Here is a 23,060-nt window from a genome sequence, read left to right on the forward strand (position 1 = left end):
TTTTGCATTTCTTTTTCTTGGGAATGTTCTTGATTCCTGTCTCCTGTACAATGTATGAACTTCCATCAATAGTTCATCAGGCACTCTATCAGATCTATGTCTCCCTTTTTTGACAACGAATTTTGGAGAGGAAGGTTAAAAGAATTTAAAATGGTCTCATTCTCAAATGTAAACTTTGAAGTGACTTTGAGAGTAATGCTTTTTAAATAAATAATAAATAAATAAAGCCCCCAACTACAATTGGCCAGGGAAAAAAACAGACATATAGGCTTTTTTGTGATTTAACTACATTATATTTCTTATTATGAGATCTGAAAGTAATATACCTGAGTAAAAATATTTGAGTATATTGTTCCTACACAGCCACCTTTGGACACTGTTTAAGCGGCAACATTCTCTGATGTTAGTGAGTGATTGAGGTTTTCTTTTGCTCTCTTAATGTATCTATTAAGTTTCTTAACAGGATAGAAAAAAAAAAAAATCAAGGATTTAAGGAGGGTGGGGAGGGGGAAATAATATCCAGACAGCAGCTGCAGAAGATAATGGATGACTAACTTTTTTCATTTTTAATCACATGGACTAGATAAATAATTTAAAAACCTTAAATATATAATGCTTTCAAAGAAGGGAAATGGACCAGGTTTCCAAAGATATTGACTTCCAAAGTGCTATACAGAGTGGCAAAGTATTAAATTTTTAAATATTCTGATCCTAATCTTTACATTACGGACTCTCTGTGTATTGATTGGAGCAGTACGTTTTCTTTCTTCTACCGAAGGCCATTTACAGATATCACTTGCTGTCATTCTGGGAAATGCATTATTGCACCATCATTATCTCCCCACATAATCAGAATCTCTCAGAGTTTGTTTTATAAGTTTTTTTTTTTAATACATAAAACTTGATGTGTGGTCTTCAGTTTCATGAAGAAAAGTTTCTTGTGTATTTATTTTTCACTGGAGTTACTTAAATACTATGATAACCATTCAATTCTGAATTTAAATACTGAAACTGGAAATCTGCTGTTGCTAAAACTTATTTTAAAATGCAATGCAAAATCTGTTAACTTTTAAAAGGACAGAGCTGTGACTAGCTGTCATTAGGTCAGCCTCCAACAAAATGGCATGAGCAACAAGCTCTCTCTCTCCATGTGATGCTATTAGAGAGTGGGGATTTACTATGAAAGCATTTATTGATTCATATGATAAATACTACATATACAATGCCTTCAACCACTTAGAAATTTCATTTTTTAAGAAGAGTTCAGTTAATGTATCTCTAATTATGTATTCAAAGCATTGTCTACCATGTCAGGTATGAGTCAGCTCTGTCAGTATTTCTACAAACAGGAAGGTTGGGGAATCAGCTTCTATTTCTTTTTTCCTTTGCATGAAACACAAGCATCATGCAACATGTCATCTGATTTATGATATTATCATCAATTCAAAATAGTTAGCATTAGTTCATCCCTGTCCAGTGTTAAAATAAGTGGTGTTTCAGTGAGTTCAGTTCAGTCGCTCAGTCGTGTCCGACTCTTTGTGACCCCATGAATCGCAGCACACCAGGCCTCCCTGTCCATCACCAACTCCTGGAGTTCACCCAGACTCATGTCCATCAAGTCAGTGATGCCATCCAGCCATCTCATCCTCTGTCATCCCCTTCTCCTCCTGCCCCTAATCCCTCCCCGCATCAGAGTCTTTTCCAATGAGTCAACTCTTCACATGAGGTGGCCAAAGTACTGGAGTTTCAGCTTTAGCATCATTCCTTCCAAAGAAATCCCAGGGCTGATCTCCTTCAGAATGGACTGTTTGGATCTCCTTGCAGTCCAAGGGACTCTCAAGTTTCAGTGAGTACCAACTGTTTAAAATGCTAAAAATAAATATTTAGATAAAAGGAAACAAACGTGAGAAGAACTGCTTTTTAACTTACAGTAACAATGAAATGGTTCCATAATTATCTCTGGAGTCAAGAACAAGGATCCTGTTGTTCAAAAAATACTTTGCTAATTTTGTCTTTTATTACATCATTATTATCCATCAAGATTATGCTCTTTCCTATTCAGGTCCTGACTCGAACTTGCTCACATCATTAACTCTGCCTCTCACCTCAGATCTCAAGTCTAATCTTGAGAAGCTCCAGGGAAGCTTTCATCATTCTTCTTAACTAACTAGCATGCAACTCCTAGCTCCATGTAATTCTTTGTGATGATATTCACCACAGTTTCAAAGCAAAGCTTACTTCTGTCATTCTTTTTAATTCTCTGCTTAGCTCACTAGATAGTGAGTGGAAGGAAAGTTAGAAAATGGCTCCCCCACCTTCTCCTGCCTCAGTCTCTTGTCACTGAGACTCTAGAACTAAAGAAAGTGCTTAACAGCAGTCAAGTAAAACTTGTTGGATAAATGAACAAATGAATGAATAAGTAAACCAATGAAACTGTGAACCCTGAAGATGGATCATGAACAATTAAGCCTTTCTACAGATCTTATAACCATAGAAAAATGTAACAGCTCATATGAAAGTGATCTCTCTTGGCCAACCCATAATTTTACATGAAAGTTTTTCAAACGACTAACGGCAAAGATTCTTTGCACGTTGTCCTGTGCATCGATACCAGTTTATTATTTAAGATTTTACTATTAATTCTTGTCATAAACACTATGTGCATAATGTCCTCAATTACTCAAAAGGATGTCATTTTTAAGGAGTATTCCCAGAAACATATCTCCCAAATGCTTATAGTGCTAATAATAAAATGAGATGTAAACAATCTTCTGCCTTGAAATGTGCATACAAGCTAAAGGTAAAGATACTTTTAACACTGTCTAATTTTTATCCAATGCATATGAAGATTCTTATTCATTAAGGCCCTAATATCTAAAAGTTGTGTTATCTTTGCAGTCTTCTTTCCTAGATGCTACTATGACTTTTAAAGAACAGCAGAGCAATGGCACCCCACTCCAGTACTCTTGCCTGGAAAATCCCATGGATGTAGGAGCCTGGTAGGCTGCAGTCCATGGGTCGCAAAGAGTCGGAGATGACTAAGTGACTTCACTTTCACTTTCATGCATCGGAGAAGGAAATGGCAACCCACTCCGGTGTTCTTGCCTGGAGAATCTCAGGGACGGTGGAGCCTGGTGGGCTGCCGTCTATGGGGTCGCACAGAGTTGGACACGACTGAAGCGACTTAGCAGCAGCAGTAGCAGCAGAGTACCCTGCTGCCAGATCTAAAAATTCCATATATTTTAATGCATGCTGCCACCTGATGTTGTGGCATATTATACATCTTAAAAAAAAATTTTCATCTTCTTTCTCTGCTAGGAGGTGATTTTTACCCTGAAGGGAACTATTTCATGAATTCAATATCAAATATTACAGTAGGCCTAGAAGGGGCCTTGGGGGCTTTTCTTGATCTATTCTTGAATCTTCAAACAGGAGAATATCTTAACCATTACATAAACACATACTTGCCCATGTGCTGATGCCTTAATGAATTCAGGACAGGACTAATGAGAGTTAAGCAGTAGATGTTAAATTTTAATCACATCTAACTCTTTAATTCCTTTCATTCTGATTTTTCAGTGGATGCTGAGTGTGGCAGAATGCCAAAGTATGCGTTGAACTGATTTAGAGATATAGAGAACAGTATAAAGAAACGTGAAAAGTTGTAATGGGAGCTTGAAGGTCCAGCAACCGCCCTTTACCTTGATAAGAGCAGGATGCTGCAAGCCTACTAGGGAAGCCATTGTCTCAGTTCACAAATTTAAAAAAAGAGAGCGAGAGAAATAAATATTATATTCTCTTTCAAATCAGTGTATTGACATCAGCCACATGTCCAAGCAAAATCTCATATTGCATTTTAAGGTCATTTTCTTGTCTAGTCTTTATCTGCATTTCCTGGATATTTTAATAATTATTTTCCATGAAGTGAAAGTGAAAGTTGCTCAGTCATGTCTGACTCTGTGTGACCCCAAGGACTATATAGTCCATGGAATTCTCCAGGCTAAAATACTGGAGTGGGTAGCCATTCCCTTCTCCAGGGGATCTTCCCAATCCAGGGATTGAACCCAGGTATCCCACATTACAGGTGGATTCTTTACCAGCCACCAGGGAAGCCCAAGAATACTGGAGTGGGTAGCCGATCCTTTTCTCCAGCGGATCTTCCTGGATCCAGGAAGATCCAGGAATTCCTTCGACTCAGGAATAGAACCAGGGTTTCCTGCTTTGCAGGTGAATTCTTTACCAGCTGAACTACCAGGGAAGCACTGACCAATTAAAATTTTGTGACTGACTTCCAATCCAAATATCAATTCAGTTCCTACTCTAGATATTTGAATACAAACATGGGGAATATGAAAGAATACCTTATCAACTATACTGAAAAAAAAAAAAAAAAGAAACAAAACCAAAAAAGCCACCCCACACACCAGTAGCTATGTATGCTGGGACATACTGGTTACTTGGAAGACAAAGTCAAACACAGTTATAAACACATCATAAAATATAACCAGGTTGGCTACATAATTTGAAAGCTCCAGTGTAAAATGAAAACATGAAGCCTCATATTCAAAAATTACAAATTTCAAGGTGGCAATAGCCAAATATTAACCAAGCATGGAACCCCTCTAAGTGCAGGACTCTGTGTGACTTCACAAGTTGCATACCCATGAAGCTGGTTCTGAACAACATAACTTCCATCTTTTATTAATTATTAAGGATGATACCTGTAATATGTGTTCTTTTTAAAGTGATGGAGTATCAATGACTCTAAAGGAAATTCTTCTCTTTGGTTAAGTTGGCCTTTATTTGTTTGATATTTAACCTGGTTCCGATGATACTCGCTCTGTTAAAACAATATTTGATTACTATTAGTCGATTGATTGAAATAGGCACAAGTAGTATTTAAAAAAAAAAAGGCTTAATACATAATGCTTACAATCTTTCTCAGAGAAGATAATAAAATTCCAGGGAAGTTTGAGGCCTTATGATACTTAGAAATGTCTAACACTGATAGACTAAGATCATTCAAAGCATCAGTGCACAATAAAAGCATAAATTAAATTTTTATCTTAGCCCAAATAATGAATTTTGTAAGAGCTGAAAATGATTTATGGCTAAATCTAAGTGGAAGCAAGGGAGGAAAAAAAAAAAAAAGAGAGAGTACAAATTTAAGTACAAATAAAAGTTAAGTTAGAAGCAAGGTGCCAATGTGTATTTAAGAAGTGGCTGTTCTTCTCTGTTCCTGTTATGCTTTGTGCTTTACACTTAGACATGAAGTTTGATCACTAATAGATTTGTTGCGTGAGCAAACATAATAGCGGTATGAGGTTGCCGAATGATACAGCCCTGCTCTGTCTCCTGTTTAATGATGACTTGAATGGACGTGAGGCTACTGTGCTTCTTCACTGAGACATCACACATCTGCTGCAGACTTCTGAAGGAAACAAATGGCATTTCCAAAGTTAAAACTGGGTCCTGGACCTTTCCTGAAAGCAGGATCTCAGAATTACCACAATGGAAAAGCTCACTGGGAGACTTACAGGAACAATGCACTTAAGTGTGCAGCATCTTAGAATTTCAGAAACTGTGATGTTAAAGCCATTTGCCATTTATTTAGGATTTTTAAAATCATTTTATAGAATAGATTTGACTTTCAATCAGAAGCATCTCAAAATTACATATAATAAAAGGTGCATTACTGCTTTAAATGAGAACTTGAGTATAAAACAAGCATGGCACATGCCTAGGAGAAGGAATGAATCAATATATTCAATCCATTTCTGGGAAAACTATGCTTGGAGGGGTGGGAGGAAGAAAGAAGTCTTATGAATTGTAACTGATTCCTTGAAATCCTTAAAACTGATCGGTAATAACTTTATCTAATAGAAGTAATAGGTTCTATTAGGGCGATTTACTAATAGGGCTCCATGTTCAAAGTTGTAAACTTCCGTGAGTCAGAAGATCCATTTAATTACCATCCTCTCTCAATTTATTCATCTGACCAAGAAACTGAAGTTAAATTTATCAATAATGTTCACTCACAAAACAGGTTGTGTTTCCAAAGATAGTTAAGTCTGTGAATTAAAACTGAATGAAGTCGCTCGCTCAGTCGTCTCCAACTCTTTGCGACTCCGTGGACTGTAGCCCACCAGGCTCCTCCGTCCATGGGATTCCCCAGGCAAGCATACTGGAGTGGGTTGCCGTTTCCTTCTCCAGGGCATCTTCCTGACCCAGTGATCGAACCCAGGTCTCCCTCATTGCAGGCAGACGCTTTAACCTCTGAGCCACCAGGGAAGCCCATAGACTGCTAGTTTAGCAATTTATTCATTAAACAACTCACTACTAAATACAGTAATATCCTGCTCACATTAATTCAATTATCCACTACAGTTATAATAGAAACAGAATTTCAATGAGAAACATGACATTTCAATAGTTACTATGTGATGACTAAAAGCTTCACCCCAAACCACATCTGGCCATTTTTCCTCTATATCCAGCTTTGCACTCTAGGGCCTGTGCATTTGCTGTTCATTCTGCCTCAGATGCTTTTCTCCAGGCTTTCAGTGGCTGACTTCTACTAGTCACTTTCCAACTGAAATGTTGTAGAAAAGGTTCATTTGAGGATGAATCCATCTAAACATACTTATCTAAAGCAATGAAAAATTACAGTATCATCTTTGATCTATCACTCATCATATCTTCATTATTTCATTCTGAAAGATATCTTATTTGTGTATTTGTTACTTATTAACTTCCTTTTTAAGGTCAGAGAACTTCCATATTGTGCGTTTCTATGTAACTGGGACATAGGACAATTCCTGACACATATTTGTTGAGTAAATGAATAAATGTATTAATTAAAACTTAACAGCAACCTTCAACCTTCAATACTTCAAACATGTACTAATTTTCTTTATTTTTAGATGAGGGAAATTAAGTTCAAAGACATTAAGTAAGATGCTCAAGTTCTCATAAACAGAAAATGCTAGAGCTATGATTAAAAGCCACATCCGATTAAGCTTGAGAGATTGTAGAGTTAACTTCTATTACTTCAAAAGTATCCCTCCTTCTGTAAATCAGAGCTCAATTTCTTTTCTTGTTCTCCAGATAGAATCTACTTTCATCTCTTACCAGTACTGAGAAATGGACTCAACAGAAGGATAGAGGGGAATTTTTTTTCTCACTTACCCTATAGTAAATTAATCAAACATCATAATAGACTTATAGTCTCCCATCTTCATTTGATGCAATTTCTCCTTCTCCGCCTCTGCTTTTCTTCTCTCCTTCCCTCTCTTATTTCCTCTTGCTCCTTCTCTGCTGCTTTTCTTAGCCGTCCCCTCCCTCTCATGCTCCTTCTTTCCTTCTTCAGAGAATTCAGGCCTTTTCAACATCTCTTCCAAATTAATATAAATATCCACTGAGGCAGTTAAGAAACAGCCCTCATAGAATCAGCACTTATCCCAATTCAAGTCCATGTGAGAATTATAAAGGGGAAAAAAAGTGCTTTTAATCACATCAGGTACGTCTTGCTTAGGTACCTTAATAAGTATATTAACTAACTCTTTTCACTGTGGCATTTTCATTCCAAAGTGTTCTGACTAAAAGAATAAGAGAAAAGGAGGCCTCCCTTCAGGTAGGCTCATAATATAGAAGCCGAGGGCAATACAAGTTTGGTGAGGTAATATCTTCAGTATCCAGGATAAAATTCTAGATATATTGAGAGGTTTTATGCTGAATATGCCCTAGCACATGCATCTTTTTGTCATAAGTGGCAAAATCCGGCTTTTAATTAAATCTTTCCCATGGACCCCTGGAGAAGTCACCTTAGCTTATGATCACACTGTAGATGATTCCAAAAGTACTTTCTCTTGAATAATATACAGTTTAACTTATTTTGCCCTTGTTTTTTGTTTTTCACTACCCAAAGAGGACAGTGTCTATTGTGTGGCTGAAGCTATTTTGAATTAATAGTCATGGTTCTGAATCTTGCCTCCACATATGAATACTACGAAATAGGATTCATTTTAGAGAAAACGAAACTCACTAAGATAAAAAAAAAAAAGAAAAGAAAATCAAGACCAACAAAATGATACATATATTTATAACTGCACAACCAGGCTTATGGCATAATGCATTACAGTTTTGCAAACAATCGATACAAATTATTGGATATAAAATTACTTTTTGATGACCACTGTGAAAATACAAGCTGTTCAAGTCATTCCTCACACTATTATTGATTTTACTCTACTTTTTCTATTGCATTTTTAAAGTACTTGGTGTCAATTTTTAAGTCTCTAGTCTCTAGTAAAATACTAAGCAAATTCATGTAGACTAGAAATTTCTATGGTATATCAAGAAAGAAGAGATGCTTGAGAAAACTTTTGCTTTGAATTTCACATTCCAACAAGTATCTCTTTTTTTAAGATTCAAAAATGTCTTCAAAGCCACCCTCTAATAAACATTTGAAACTGTTACAGCATTTTAAGGCTAGCAGTAATTCTATTTTTATCATTTTTTTCCATAGTGTAACACTTTGTTGTTGTTGTTGTTGCTTTTTACTTGCCAGGTCATGTCTAACTCTTTTGCAACCCTGTGGCCTGTAGCCCACGTTGAATGGAACTTGTGTTTCCTGCATTGATAGGCAGATTCTTTACCACCGAGTCAGCCAAGTGGTTTCCACGAAGATGGTAACGCTTTCTCTCAAACATGAAATCACAGGCAATTATCATGTTTAAATACAGGATTTTCTGTAATTAAATACTTATTTATCAATTAGTATTTAATATTAATTTAGGATCATTGAAAATTAGATGTAGCTACCTCTATGACCAAATTTTGATAAAGCTAGTAAGTTTCCAACAAAATGCTTTAGGCTGGGGTCCCAGAAAACAGGGCTTCCCAGGTGACTCAGCAGTAACGAATCTGCCTGCCAATGCAGGAGATGCAAGAGACTAGGATTTAAAACCTGGGTTGGGAAGATCACTGGGAGTAGGAAATGGCAACCTCTCCAGTATTTATGCCTGGAAAATTCCATGGACAGAGGAGCCTGGTGGGCTATAGTCCATGGATCTCAAAGACCTGGACACGACTGAGAGACAGCACACACATAAACATCTTCCAAGGAAACAGACTCAGATCAGTTCAGTTTAGTTCAGTCACTCAGTCGTGTCCGACTCTTTGCAACCCCATGAATCACAGCATGCCAGGCCTCCCTGTACATCACCAACTCCCAGAGTTCACCCAAACTCATGTGCATTGAGTCGGTGATGCCATCCAGCCATCTCATCCTCTGTCATCCCCTTCTCCTCCTCCTGCCCCCATTCCCTCCCAGCATCAGAGTCTTTTCCAATGCGTCAACCCTTCACATGAGGTGGCCAAAGTATTGGAGTTTCAGCTTCAGCATCAGTCCTTCCAATGAACACCCAGGACTGGTCTCCTTTAGGATGGACTAGTTGGATCTCTTTGTAGTCCAAGAGACCCGCAAGAGTCTTCTCCAGCACCACAGTTCAAAGCATCAATTCTTCGGCACTCAGCTTTCTTCACAGTCCAACTCTCACATCCATACATGACCACTGGAAAAGCCATAACCTTGACTAGATGGACCTTTGTTGACAAATAATATCTCTGCTTTTTAATATGCTATCTAGGTTGGTCATAACTTTCCTTCCAAGGAGTAAGCATCTTTTAATTTCATGGCTGCAGTCACCATCTGCAGTGATTTTGGAGCCCCCTCAAAATAAAGTCTGACACTGTTTCCACTGTTTCCCCATCTATTTCCCATGAAGTGATGGGACCAGATGCCATGATCTTCGTTTTCTCAATGTTGAGCTTTAAGCCAACTTTTTGACTCTCCTCTTTCACTTTCATCAAGAGGCTTTTTAGCTCCTCTTCACTTTCTGCCATAAGGGTGGTGTCATCTGCATATCTGAGGTGATTGATATTTTTCCCACCAATCTTGATTCCAGCTTGTGCTTCTTCCAGCCCAGAGTTTCTCATGATGTACTCTGCTTAGAAGTTAAATAAGCAGGGTGACATACATATACAGCCTTGACATACTCCTTTTCCTATTTGGAACCAGTCTGTTGTTCCATGTCCAGTTCTAATTGTTGCTTCCTGACCTGCATATAGGTTTCTCAAGAGGCAGGTCAGGTGGTCTGGTATTCCTATCTCTTTCAGAATTTTCCACAGTTTATTGTGATCCACACAGTCAAAGGCTTTGGCATAGTCAATAAAGCAGAAATAGATGTTTTTCTGGAAGTCTCTTGTTTTTTTTGATGATCCAGCAGATGTTGGCAATTTGATCTCTGTTTCCTCTGTCTGCACAAATTTTATCAGGGACGGCCCTTAATAATATCTTCAAAAGAGTTAAATAGGCAGAATTGGGCAAAGAGAGAATTTTCCAGGTCATTGCTAATTCCTAATTCCAGGTCAATTAGGTCAACTAATCCTAGAGGTCAGAGAAGGTGATGGGACCCCACTCCAGTACTCTTGCCTGGAAAATCCCATGAATGGAGGAGCCTGGTAGGCTGCAGTCCATGGGGTCGCTAAGAGTCCGACATGACTGAGCGACTTCACTTTCACTTTTCACTTTCATGCACTGGAGAAGGAAATGGCAACCCACTCCAGTGTTCTTGCCTGGAGAATCCAGGGACGGGGGAGCCTGGTGGGCTGCCGTCTATGGGGTCACACAGAGTCGGACATGATTGAAGCGACTTAGCAATCTTAGAGGTAGTTTGGCAGCTGGACAGAACCTCTGGACTTGTGCAAGTTAAGAAAAGGGGAGTCCATGCATTTGTATCATTGCTTTAATGACTCCTTAGATGCAAGTCAACCCAGGGAAGACAGAAGGTATGACCTCAGGGAGGACAACTACTTTCAAACAAAGCCAGTTTCCTTTAATAGCCTGTGAAGAAATGAATGCCTCTATCCCCAAAGAGACACCTGGATGCTATACCACAGTGCACACTCTGAGTGGTAAAGGGGTATTTTTATATTATGAGACCACAGTCTAGAATTATTTGCATATGAGCTTGGTAACTCGCTAGCCATTCATATCTTGCCTCTCTCTCGATGCCTACTTCTCTGAAAATAATTTTTACTTAGCTCTTTCATTCTACCCATTGTTCATCCCTCCTTGAGTTTCAATTTCTATCTGAACTTCTGTTGTTGTTGTTTTTACCTATTTCAGAATTTCAATTGAAAAACAGTGGTTTTTGCATATTTTGCTTGAGTAATGCTAAAATAATTTTCAAAATAACCATGGACCCCTCACACATTTTAAAGATGATTTTTATAATTTTATAATTTATTTAAAAGCATGTAAAGGATATAATGTGTGGTGAACTTTAAATATTGAATATTATACAAATACATTCCATGATATTAAAAATACTACATAGCATAAATATAAGAAATATTAATATAAGGCATACTTCTTAGCCTATGGTATCCCAAATTATTCTTAGATAATTGAGACATAAATTTTAAAAAAACAATTAGTTATGAAAGGAAGGATATGACACTAGGGAAATGAGTTAGTATGAATATCCAGTCTATTGTGAAATGAGATGGCCATTCTACTGCCTAAAACCTTTCAATTCCTTTCCAGTGTCATTGGGAAAAGATGTAACTTTTCGGCCACACATACTATACTCACTTTTCAGCTTTTATTTCTGCTGTATATTTCCTTATATTGAGAGAGTAAATTCTAGGCAGGTAGATAAGAAATCTGGGGTTTTCGAATAGGAGATCAGTTCAGTTGAGTTCAGTCGCTCAGTCATGTCCGACTCTTTGGAACCCATGGACTGCAGCTCACCAGGCCTCCCTGTCCATCACGAACTCCCACAGTTAACTCAAACTCATGTCCATTGAGTTGGTGATGCCGTCTAACCATCTCATTCTCTGCAGTCCTCTTCTCCTCCACCATCAATCTTTCCCAGTATCAGGGGCTTTTCCAACGAGTCCGTTCTTTGCATCAGGTGGCCAAAGTATTGGAGTTTCAGCTTCAGCATCAGTCCTTCCAATGAATATTCAGTACTGATTTCCTTTAGGATGGACTGGTTGGATCTCCTTGCAGTCCAAGGGACTCTCAAGAGTCTTCTCAAACACCACAGTTAAAAAGAATCAATTATTCCGTGCTCAGCTTTCTTTATAATCCAACTCTCACATCCATACATGACCACAGGAAAAACCACAGCTTTGACTAGATGGAACCTTGTTGGCAAAGTAATGTCTCCGCTTTTTAATATTCTATCTAGGTTGGTCATACCTTTCCTCCCAAGAAGCAAGTGTCTTTTAATTTCACGGGTGCAGTCACCATCTGCAGTGATTTTGGAGCCCCCCAAAATAAAGTCTGTCACTGTTCCATTGTTTCCCCATCTATTTCTCATGAAGTGATGGGACCAGATGCCATGATCTTCATTTTCTGAATGTTGAGCTTTAAGCCAATGTTTCACTCTCCTCTTTCACTTTCATCAAGAGGCTTTTAGTTCTTCTTCACTTTCTGCCATAAGGGTGGTGTCATCTGCATATCTGAGGTGATTGATATTTCTCCCTCCAATCTTGATTCCAGCTTGTGCTTCTTCCAGCCCTTAGTTTCTGTAATGTACTCTGCATATAAGTTACATAAGTTAAATAAGCAGGGTGACAATATACAGCCTTGACGTACTCCTTTTCCTATTTGGAACCAGTCTGTTGTTCCATGTCCAGTTCTAACTGTTGCTTCCTGACCTGCATATAGGTTTCTCAAGAGGCAGGTCAGGTGGTCTGGTATTCCCATCTCTTTCAGAAGCCAAGTTTTATTTAAAGATGGCTTTTGAAAGCCATTTCCATTTGGCACCTCAACATTGCCTTTGGGCTCTCAAAATGTTTTTCCAGCTTCCATCCTTCCTCCCTCCCTCCTCTCTCTTTCCTTTTTCTCTTCTCTTTCCCCTCCTTCTCGCTTTACCTGACTTTAACCAAGACACCAAAAGTTCTGTGAGATGCCACTTCTCTTGTTCCCCAGCATCCCATATGCTCTTCTCTCTTGGTCTTTACCACACCATGTGTCATTACCTCCCTGTATCTCACGTTGATTGCCAGGATCTCTGAAGCTAAGGGCCTTCTAACTTGTTCACTGTTATATATCCAACGATTAATACACCATCTGGTAAATAGTTCAAACATAATTAATATTTATTGAATAAATTAAATAGTTACTGAATGGTGAAATTAATAAAGATAACTATTAGAGGAGATAACCTTTACATTTTAAAGAATGTATGAGAATTGTACTGGAAGACAAAAACTAAAGGATTTCCGGTTTCATTTCTTGAAAGATGACTGTTTCTTTAGAAGCAGGCTACTTTTCTAGAACTACATCCTAAAACCTAGCACAATATTAGTAGAAAAATAGGAAGTTATGCTCTCCTGGAAAATTTGAGTAATATATCTTTACTGACAAAATATAAAGATTACATTTCTCTATCTCATCCCCCTCTTATCCCTCCCAATATAGGACTTCCAGAAGATGGAAATACGTTTTCTGTCTAGGAATTAAAACTTAAAACAAATACTAGATAAATAATAGATCAGAGTAGTGATAAGCAAATCCATTTTTAACCGAGTACTCTCTATGTTACAAGTAGGCTTGTTTCACACATTTATGCCACACTTAATCCTGTGGCTAAAAAAACAAAAATTCTAAATTTGCTCTATCTCTTGGGTTCTGTCTATAAAATGTAAATATGTCTGGCTGATTGAAGTGTCCAGATGTTTTGGTGTGATATAAAAACATCTTTAGACTACCAAGTACTTCACAGCAATAATTGTACTTTAAATAGCTGATAGAATTATTTTATTGTTGACAGTTTTTGAACCTAATTTTGGTGGAATATTGTTCTCTTGGAATAAAACTATATTCAGGGTCATTTTTCTTGCAGAATATAGTAAAATGCATTTGTGCCTCCAGCTGCTTCTTACTGAAACTGTTTGTAAGGTCTGCTGATATAAAACTTTCATATCTACACTGGCTATGAGACTACCAGAATTCTTTTTTATCTCTGCCACTGACCATTTGATTGACTCTGAACAAATCATCCTATGATCCTGGTCTCAGTTCTTTCATCTATAAAATTAAGACATCAGAGAGGTGATTGCTAAGGCCCTTTTTAGTACTAGTATTCAATGACATTATAATTTCAAACCCTACCTAAAAAGAGATATGTGACATTCTTAACTGAGTTAAGAATCTATGGCTTGTGCTACAGATTTTGATTCTCCCACAGGTGAAGGGAGAGGCTTCTGTAACACAATATAATCTGTTCCAGTACATCTAGACTTTGCCCCCTATTTTCAGGAGCCTCTTAAATTTGATTAAGTTTATGATAAAGAGGGTATGGATTATTTGAGCATAAAGCCCATTTATAGCTCCTTTATTTACCCATTTTTATTTCAGCCTGTATCATTTTCCTATAGGTATGACAGGTAAGCAAGAATGTAGTCACTCAAGGACACATATCTTAGCTATCATGTTGGTAACAAGAATAATGAAACAACAGCTGTAAGCATTTATGAAACAAATGATTATGTGTCAGACATTAGTACTGTAACAACCCTAAGAAATATGAACTATTATCTCCATTTTTATGATGAACAATCTAAGTCTAAGAGGTACTTATGAATACTGCTAAATAACAGGGTCAGTATTAGAAACTATTTGGAGACTTTTGACATATCCATTTCTAAGGGAAGCATAGAATTTAGGGCCAATGAACACCAATTATTCTGTGTGAACTCCATTCAATTTAACCCAATTCCACAACAGAAGTCAGAAGTAAGAACAACTGGTTCTTAATATGGAAAATATTAAATATTAAGAATCTGGAATTTTCAAGAAGGAGGAAAGGACATTTTCTTTTCCATATTCCTTAGGATTGAGTGAGTGAGTGAAGTCAGTCATGTCAGACTCTTTGTGACTGCATGGACTGTAGCCTGCCAGGTTCCTCCAGCCATGGGATTTTCCAGGGAAGAACACTGGAGTGGGTTGCCATTTCCTTCTCCAGGGGATCTTCCACACCCAGGGATCAAACCTGGGTCTCCAGCATTACAGGCAGACTCCTTACCCTCTGAGCCACCAGGAAGAACAGAGAAGAATCCTTTGTCTTAGTAAGAATTATATAACAACAATGTATTCTGCAAAGACGGGGTCGATAAAGGACAGAAATGGTATGGACCTAACAGAAGCAGAAGCTATTAAGAAGAGGTGGCAAGAATACACAGAAGAACTGTACAAAAAAGATCTTCACGACCAAGATAATCACGAGGGTATGATTACTCACCTAGAGCCAGACATCCTGGAATATGAAGTCAAGTGGGCCTTAGAAAGCATCACTACAAACAAAGCTAGTAGAGATGATGGAATTCCAGTTGAGCTATTTCAAATTCTGAAAGATGATGCTGTGAAAGTGCTGCACTCAATATGCCAGCAAATTTGGAAAACTCAGCAGTGGCCACAGGACTGGAAAATGTCAGTTTTCATTCCAATCCCAAAGAAAGGCAATGCCAAAGAATGCTCAAACTACCTCACAATTGCACTCATCTCACATGCTAGCAAAATAATGCTCAAAATTCTCCAAGCCAGGCTTCAGCAATACGTGAACCGTGAGCTTCCAGATGTTCAAGCTGGTTTTGGGAAGGGCAGAGGAAGCAGAGATCAAATTGCCAACATCCGCTGGATCATGGAAAAAGCAAGAGAGTTCCAGAAAAACATCTATTTCTGCTTTATTGACTATGCCAAAGCCTTTGACTGTGTGGGATCACAATAAACTGTGGAAAATTCTGAAAGAGATGGAATACCAGACCACCTGACCTGCCTCTTGAGAAACCTATACACAGGTCAGGAAGCAACAGTTAGAACTGGACATGGAACAACAGACTGGTTCAGATAGGAAAAGGAGGACGTCAAGGCTGTATATTGTCACCCTGCTTATTTAACTTCTATGCAGAGTACATCATGAGAAACTCTGGGCTGGAAGAAACACAAGCTGGAAGCAAGATTGCCGGGAGAAATATCAATCACCTCAGATATGCAGATGACACCACCCTTATGGCAGAAAGTGCAGAGGAACTAAAAAGCCTCTTGATGAAAGTGAAAGTGGAGAATGAAAAAGTTGGCTTAAAGCTCAACATTGAGAAAACGAAGATCATGGCATCTGGTCCCATCACTTCATGGGAAATAGATGGGAAAACAGTGGAAACAGTGTCAGATTTTATTTTTTGTGGGGGGGCTCCAAAATCACTGCAGATGGTGATTGCAGCCATGAAATTAAAAGACACTTACTCCTTAGAAGGAAAGTTATGACCAACCTAGATAGCATATTGAAAAGCAGAGACTTACTTTGCTAACAACGGTCCATCTAGTCAAGGCTATGGTTTTTCCTATGGTCATGTATGGATGTGAGAGTTGGACTGTGAAGAAAGCCGAGCGCCAAAGAATTGATGCTTTTGAACTGTGGTGTTGGAGAAGACTCTTGAGAGTCCCTTGGACTACAAGGAGATCCAACCAGTCCATTCTGAAGGAGATCAGCCCTGGGATTTCTTTGGAAGGACTGATGCTAAAGCTGAAACTCCAGTACTTTGGCCACCTCATGCAAAGAGTTGACTCATTGGAAAAGACTCTGATGCTGGGAGGGATTGGGGGCAGGAGGATAAGGGGACGACAGAGGATGAGATGGCTGGATGGCATCACTGACTCAATGGACGTGAGCCTGAGTGAACTCCGAGAGTTGGTGATGGACAGGGAGGCCTGGCCTGCTGTGATTCATGGGGTCCTAAAGAGTTGGACATGACTAAGCTATGGTACTGAACTGTACTGAATGTATTCTGCTTGAGGACATGTTTCTCCTTCTTGAGAACCTTTTCACTAATCCTGTTATCTTAAATTTTTATTATGGGAGTAGGTCCTGTAAGATCATTCTATTGCTAGGTACAATCCTGTCATCTTAAAATGTAAATTGCAGCAGTGGGTCTAGTAAGATCTTTACAACCTTGAGAGATTCTTTTCATTTATTGTAGTAATCAATTAAAAAAACTATAACTCTCTGGCTTACAGAGAAGACTGTATATTGTCATCCTGCTTATTTAACTTACATGCAGAGAACATCATGAGAAATGCTGGACTGAATGAAGCACAAGCTGGAATCAAGATTGCTGGGAGATATATACATAACCTCAGATATGCAGATGACATCACACTTATGGCAGAAAGCAAAAAAGAACTAAAGAGCCTCTTGATGAAAGTGAAAGAGGAGAGTGAAAACATTGGCTTAAAACTCAACATTCAGAAAAGTAAGATCATAGCATCTGGTCCAATCACTTCATGGCAATTAGGTGGGAAACAGTGGAAACAGTGACAGACTTTATCTTTTGGGGATCCAAAATCACTGCAGATGGTGACTGCAGCCATGAAATTAAAAGACGCTTGCTCCTTGGAATAAAAGTTATGACCAATCTAGACAGCATATTAAAAAGCAGAGACATTACTTTACCAACAAAGGTCCATCTCATCAAAGCTGTGGTTTTTCTAGTTGTCATGTATGGATGTGAGAGTTGGACTATAAAGAAAGCTGAGAGCTGAATAATTGATGCTTTTGGACTGCGGTGTTTGGGAAGACTGTTGAGAGTCCCTTGGACTTCAAGGAGATCAAACCAGTCCATCCTAAAGGAAATCAGTGCTGAATATTCATTGGAAGGACTTATGTTGAAGTTGAAACTCCAATACCTTGGCCACCTGATGCGAAGAACTGACTCTTTGGGAAAGACCCTGATGCTGGGAAAGATTGAAGGCAGTAGGAGAAGAAGATGACAGAGGATGAGATGGTTGGATGGCTTCACGGACTCAAAGGACATGAGTTTGAGTAAACTCCAAGAGTTGGTGATGGACAGGGAAGCCTGGCATGCTGCACTCTATGGGGTCACAGAGTCAGAAACAACTGAGTGATTGAACTGAACTGTTTTCCCACATGCTTTCTTGATAAAAAAAAAATAAAATAAAATAATAATAATAATAATAATAATGAAAGAAAATAGATTCAGAATTCAAGGATTTTCTGATATCTCAGTTCCTTTAGAAATATTGCCTCACTTCCCTTAGCTTCAGAAACTCCATGTATCAATATGAAAACCTACAATGCTGATATTCTCTCTACTGATTCCAGTTGTCTTGTTCTCTATCTCCATTTCAGTCATTTTCTCTAGGTCAAAAGTAAATGAATACTATAAGCTGCGAACATAATTATTCTTATATACCCAAATTATAGTATTAAATGACAGAAGAGGGGGCAGAAAATAATAGTGTTTTTAGATGACAGAATACAACCTGTTTTCTCCAAAACTATGAAAAACTTGACTTATGTGTATAAATAATATAAGACAGTAGACTTGGAAAACAGCAAAAATAAATCAATAAATAAAACAAAACATAAAACAGATCATTGCAGCTACCTACATCATTACTATCAACTTCTTGACTGAAACTCTTTCCAAAATATCAAAAACAATTTCTATAAATGTCTGTTCATTTCCATTACATTGAAATGTAGCATGCATAATTTTATTCCAAATTGAAATTTATTTAGCTTTGTGTAGATACATGCTTCACCTACAAAAATCAGGGATGTTAAATTTTACTTTAAAATACTAATTCTAAATAATTATATTTATTTATAAATAAACCAATATGCAAGTTGGGCTGAGACTTCATTTCATATTTATTGACAACCATATATCTCTCTGATATTTAATTAGTGTTGTTATTTATCTTATAGTCACAGATACCTGAACCAAGCAAATAACTGAACCAAGCAAATAACTGAAAAGCATACCTTTTCATTTAGCTAGCTAGACAGTTACTTTAATACAAGCTTACCTCCTCTGCTTTGTAAAATGCCAAGATCTATCTTTCTTGTTTTTCCTACCTGTTTCATTTCATACAGAGGTTTCATGTTTGAATTCTAATTTGCTAACCTTGAGATCTGGGGTCTTCCATATATTTAATGAAGTTGGTTAATAAATCTCAGTTCTCCTCGAGTAAGCAATCCTACTGCAGACTCAGCTCTCTCTCCCTTGACTTTTCTGGAGCCCAAATAAGATTTGTGCTCTGACAGGGTGAGCATTTACTTTATCAGAAAGCATATTAAGGTGGGCATGTCTCAGCATAATGTGCACCAGAATCAGAGAGGATGACTAATTTGTTCTGCTATTAAGCGGATAATAAAATGATTTAGGCATGTAGATATGAAACAGCCAGCACTTTAAGAATTATATGTAGCATATTTCATCTTATATCTGGCCAAGACTAAAAATATTTTATGTATTAAGTGACATTTACAGGAAAGACAAGGCTTACCCAGAACTTAGAAATGTTTACCTAAGATGAGTTAAAAAGATAATAACTAAAAATTTAAGTTAGGCTCAGCTATGTGCATTTTGCAAATTTTGTTTTATACTAGCTTAGATTTGCCAATTTCTTTCATGCCTAAATGTTTTTTAAAAACAGCACAATGTCAGGAAATATAAATCAATGCAGTATAAGAACATTAATTAGAATTTTATTCTAAATAGTAACCAGTTGATTACCAAGATAACTGCTAATGTGTATGCATGCATGTGGGTTTCTGTGTATATAGAAAACACTAATTATCTTTAAAAATCCAGCTTATGTTTATAAGACAGGCAGTCTCTGCTAGGACTGTAAACTGGTGTACTCCTTCTCAAAATAATTTGAAAGTACATATGAAGAGCCTATAAGATGCAAAAATTCTTTGAGATGGCAATTCTACAATGTCCAAGAAATATCCTGAAAAATCATCAGTGATCTTACAGTAAGATGTTCATCACAGACTTTTATCATAACAATACTTATGGAAATACTCAAAATATTTCACAAGGGAGGAATGATTAAATTTTAACATGTTCATAGAGTATCATGTTATCATTAAAAATTATATTTTTCAAAGTTTTAACTGTATACAGAGAAATATATACAGCAAAATTTTAAATAAAATGTCAGATACAAACATATGTATCTTATGAGAGCAGTACAGAAAACAAAATATTTAAAATAATTACTTTGTTTATATCTGGTTGAGAAACTTATTCTCTTCTTTAAATATTTCAGTATTTCCTATGCTACAATGAAAACATGCTTCTTAGTAATTAAAAAATAACAATAAAAATAACCATCACGTAAGTTGATTATACTATAAAACACTTTTTTACTGGTCACATTTCATTAAATCAAAGTATCTATTAAAGTTCCCAAATACTTTTTTGAAAAGTGATGAGTTACGTAGACTATGAGAGTCATAACTAAAACCAATGGTTTGAAAAATACACACAATTTACCTGTGGTGTTTATAAGAAGTTTTATAAAGAGTTAACACTCTATATTTCAAGAACAAATTATCTACATTCAATTTTTTTCAATGATTTGTTTTTTCTTTAGTTTTCATACAGTTGTTCATCACTGTGCAAGTAGTCATCATCTTTTTTTTTTTTTTTATGAAGTACAGTGGTTTCAAAGCAGTCTAAAGGGCCTATACACATAGGAATGAAACTTCATTTATAAGTCTAGCAAACTATGAAAAAGTGAAATCATGACTCTTGTACAATTATAAAAAGAAACTAGTCAAAGATTTTCTTCAGTGAACTAAGAAAACTAACAGGCTGTTGAAACTAGTTTAAATGAGAATTTGACTTACAGAGATAAATATTCTGTACCGGACAAAATTCATTTTCCTTGCTATGGTCAAGAATCATTTGCATTGCCCTCAGTTTTCTACAATTTACCCTCTACTCTTAAATAGTTTAAAATGAAGTGGACAACAGAAAGTCATTCAAAGAATCAGAATGTCCTATAATCTCCTTTGTCCATTTCTAAGCCCTCTACAACTTGTCCTGACAGCCTCAAGTATTATTTCTCATGAATTTTGGTGAAACATTAAAATTTTTCAGTTAAAAAAAAAATGAACTTTATATCAGAACCAAAATTTCTCTCTCACACAAAAGCATTAGAGTTACCTTCCACAGATCATATACCTATTTGTTACCAGCATGTGCCTCTGGGTTACTGTCTCCAACTTTGTTTCCCTTTTCCCTTTATTTAAGATTAACAGGGCATGGTTTAAATAACTGACTGAAAAATATGGAAAAATCTTCCATATTCATCTAGAATAAAAGCACAGACAGTGGTTGGTTTTGGGTGTGTCTGTTTTGCTTTTCAATGCCATTAACTGCTATAGTGGCTGGAGTACAGGACAAGCCAAATGAACATTTGGGGAATGAAAAAGGGAAGTCTAAGAAATCCTCTTTGTATCTGGACATCTTGATCCCTTAAGAAATAAAATGTAGAGGTTTTACATTTCCTGGAAACTGAGAACAATGCTCTTCATTTAAACTGGTGAGTAAAATACTATTCCAAAACGATTAGTCAATTATAGGGAAAGGTGTCACTAAGAAAACAGAAAACCTCCCCTGAGATAAAGAAGAACCAAAGCAGGGTAATCATATATCGAGGTTAGGATGGTTATCAAAAAGAATTCTGGTTATAAGACAAGTTTCCACTAACTTCCCCATATCCTAAGCTGTGAAAAATCAGGAGGAATTTTCTCAAAAAAGGAACCACTACAAAGCAAATAATTTAGGCAGGTTATGAGAAAGTGGTTTGAAAGTATGTCATCAGTAGTAAGACTATGTAGAATGGCAGGAAGCGCTCAGGGAAACAGTCTCCTTTTCTTTGGGAGCAAAAAGAACTGTGGCCCCCAGTGAAGTCAGTGATCTCGTGACCCCTGAAGAGTAGAAAACTCATTACTGTAACATCAGACAGGAGCATGGGCATAAAATTAGTAGTGCTATGAGTAACACTAGTGTACTAGGAGAGAGAAACAGCAAAACCAGCAGCATGCCACCCCGAAGCCTTGGAAAAGTGGCATCTTTCTCCCTCCAAACATCCCAGATAGAAATATGAATACAAAACTGGACATATGGAAGATGCTGGCCCATAGAGAAGTGGCTAATCCAATTTCATTTTAATGGTAGGGATCGTAGTCTCTATTTTGGGGGCCAAATTTTGATTTTCCCAGTGTTGGGTAGTGTAGAGGGATATAAGAGCTATAAGCATTCTCTTAGATGCTGTGGCCTATTTACTTTAAGTGACTGGGCCTGAGGATGTGTAGAGAACAGAGCAAAAATGCAGAGCAAGCCAGTGAGCCTGGGCCTTAAATGCTGCATAGGCAGCAGCCCGAGGGCCATAAGTGCTTGTCTTTATTTCTATTTCCAAATCTAAAACTAGCTAATATCCCAGCATCACTAAGCCTCCTGAGCAGTGAAGGAAGGAAATTAGAGACTGGAAACCTGAAGAACTGCTATTCAAAGTCTAATCATTTCGATAATGCATGAAAAACTGCATGTGTTGATTGTCGAGTGCTTTAAATGCTAACTCCTGTTCTCTGTATCCTTTTATTTTCATGGAGACAATTCCAGTGGACATGGGTTACACACTTTCCCTGTGTTGATCTCTCATCTTAAATTTGAAAAACATAGTCTAGGAAGGAACTATACACCAGAATCATGTTTATTATCCTCCAGATATTGAGGCAGATTGGCTAAAACACTTGTCAATATGACCAACTTTATGCTTCCTCTAGCATATATAGGCTGTTTCTCCATAGAGTAAAATTGCTGCTAAATACAAAGACGTAACATTATAGGATTTTTACAAATTCCCAATAAACTAAAAAATCACAATATCTTTTACTAATATGTATCAATTTCCCAAACATACACATCCAAAGCCTATCAAATCAAGCCTTATATTTTCACATCAGATGTTCAAAAATCTTTTCAAAGGGTCTTTTAAAATCATTCCAGTTTGTTATAATTGAATTGTTTCAATTAAGTTCTAATTAAGCTACTTTCCTTATGATTCTTATGGTTATGGTTGTTGAAAGAATGATGGCAAGTCAAGGAGTAGACAAGGTAGTCCTGGTTAAAAATGTTGAATAGCTAAACCAGGAAGTCTA

General features: G+C 37.2%; 1 long non-coding RNA gene across 5 annotated transcripts in view; it reads right to left on the reverse strand.

Annotated features, from left to right (window-relative positions):
• Nucleotides 1-23,060, reverse strand: part of LOC123332766 — a 404,401-nt gene that overhangs the window by 39,808 nt on the left and 341,533 nt on the right. For 3 of the 5 annotated variants that reach the window (XR_006549795.2, XR_006549794.2, XR_006549793.2), the window contains exon 4: nucleotides 4,722-4,840. The exons of 1 other annotated variant lie outside the window; for it this stretch is intronic. This is a non-coding gene — a long non-coding RNA (uncharacterized LOC123332766). Of the gene's footprint in view, nucleotides 1-1,814; nucleotides 1,870-4,721; nucleotides 4,841-23,060 lie in introns of those variants that run through there. One more of the 5 variants, XR_006549796.2, reaches the window with a different exon arrangement.

This window comes from Bubalus bubalis, chromosome 3 (assembly GCF_019923935.1).
Source record: "Bubalus bubalis isolate 160015118507 breed Murrah chromosome 3, NDDB_SH_1, whole genome shotgun sequence".
In the NCBI taxonomy this organism is placed as follows: Eukaryota; Metazoa; Chordata; class Mammalia; order Artiodactyla; family Bovidae; genus Bubalus; species Bubalus bubalis.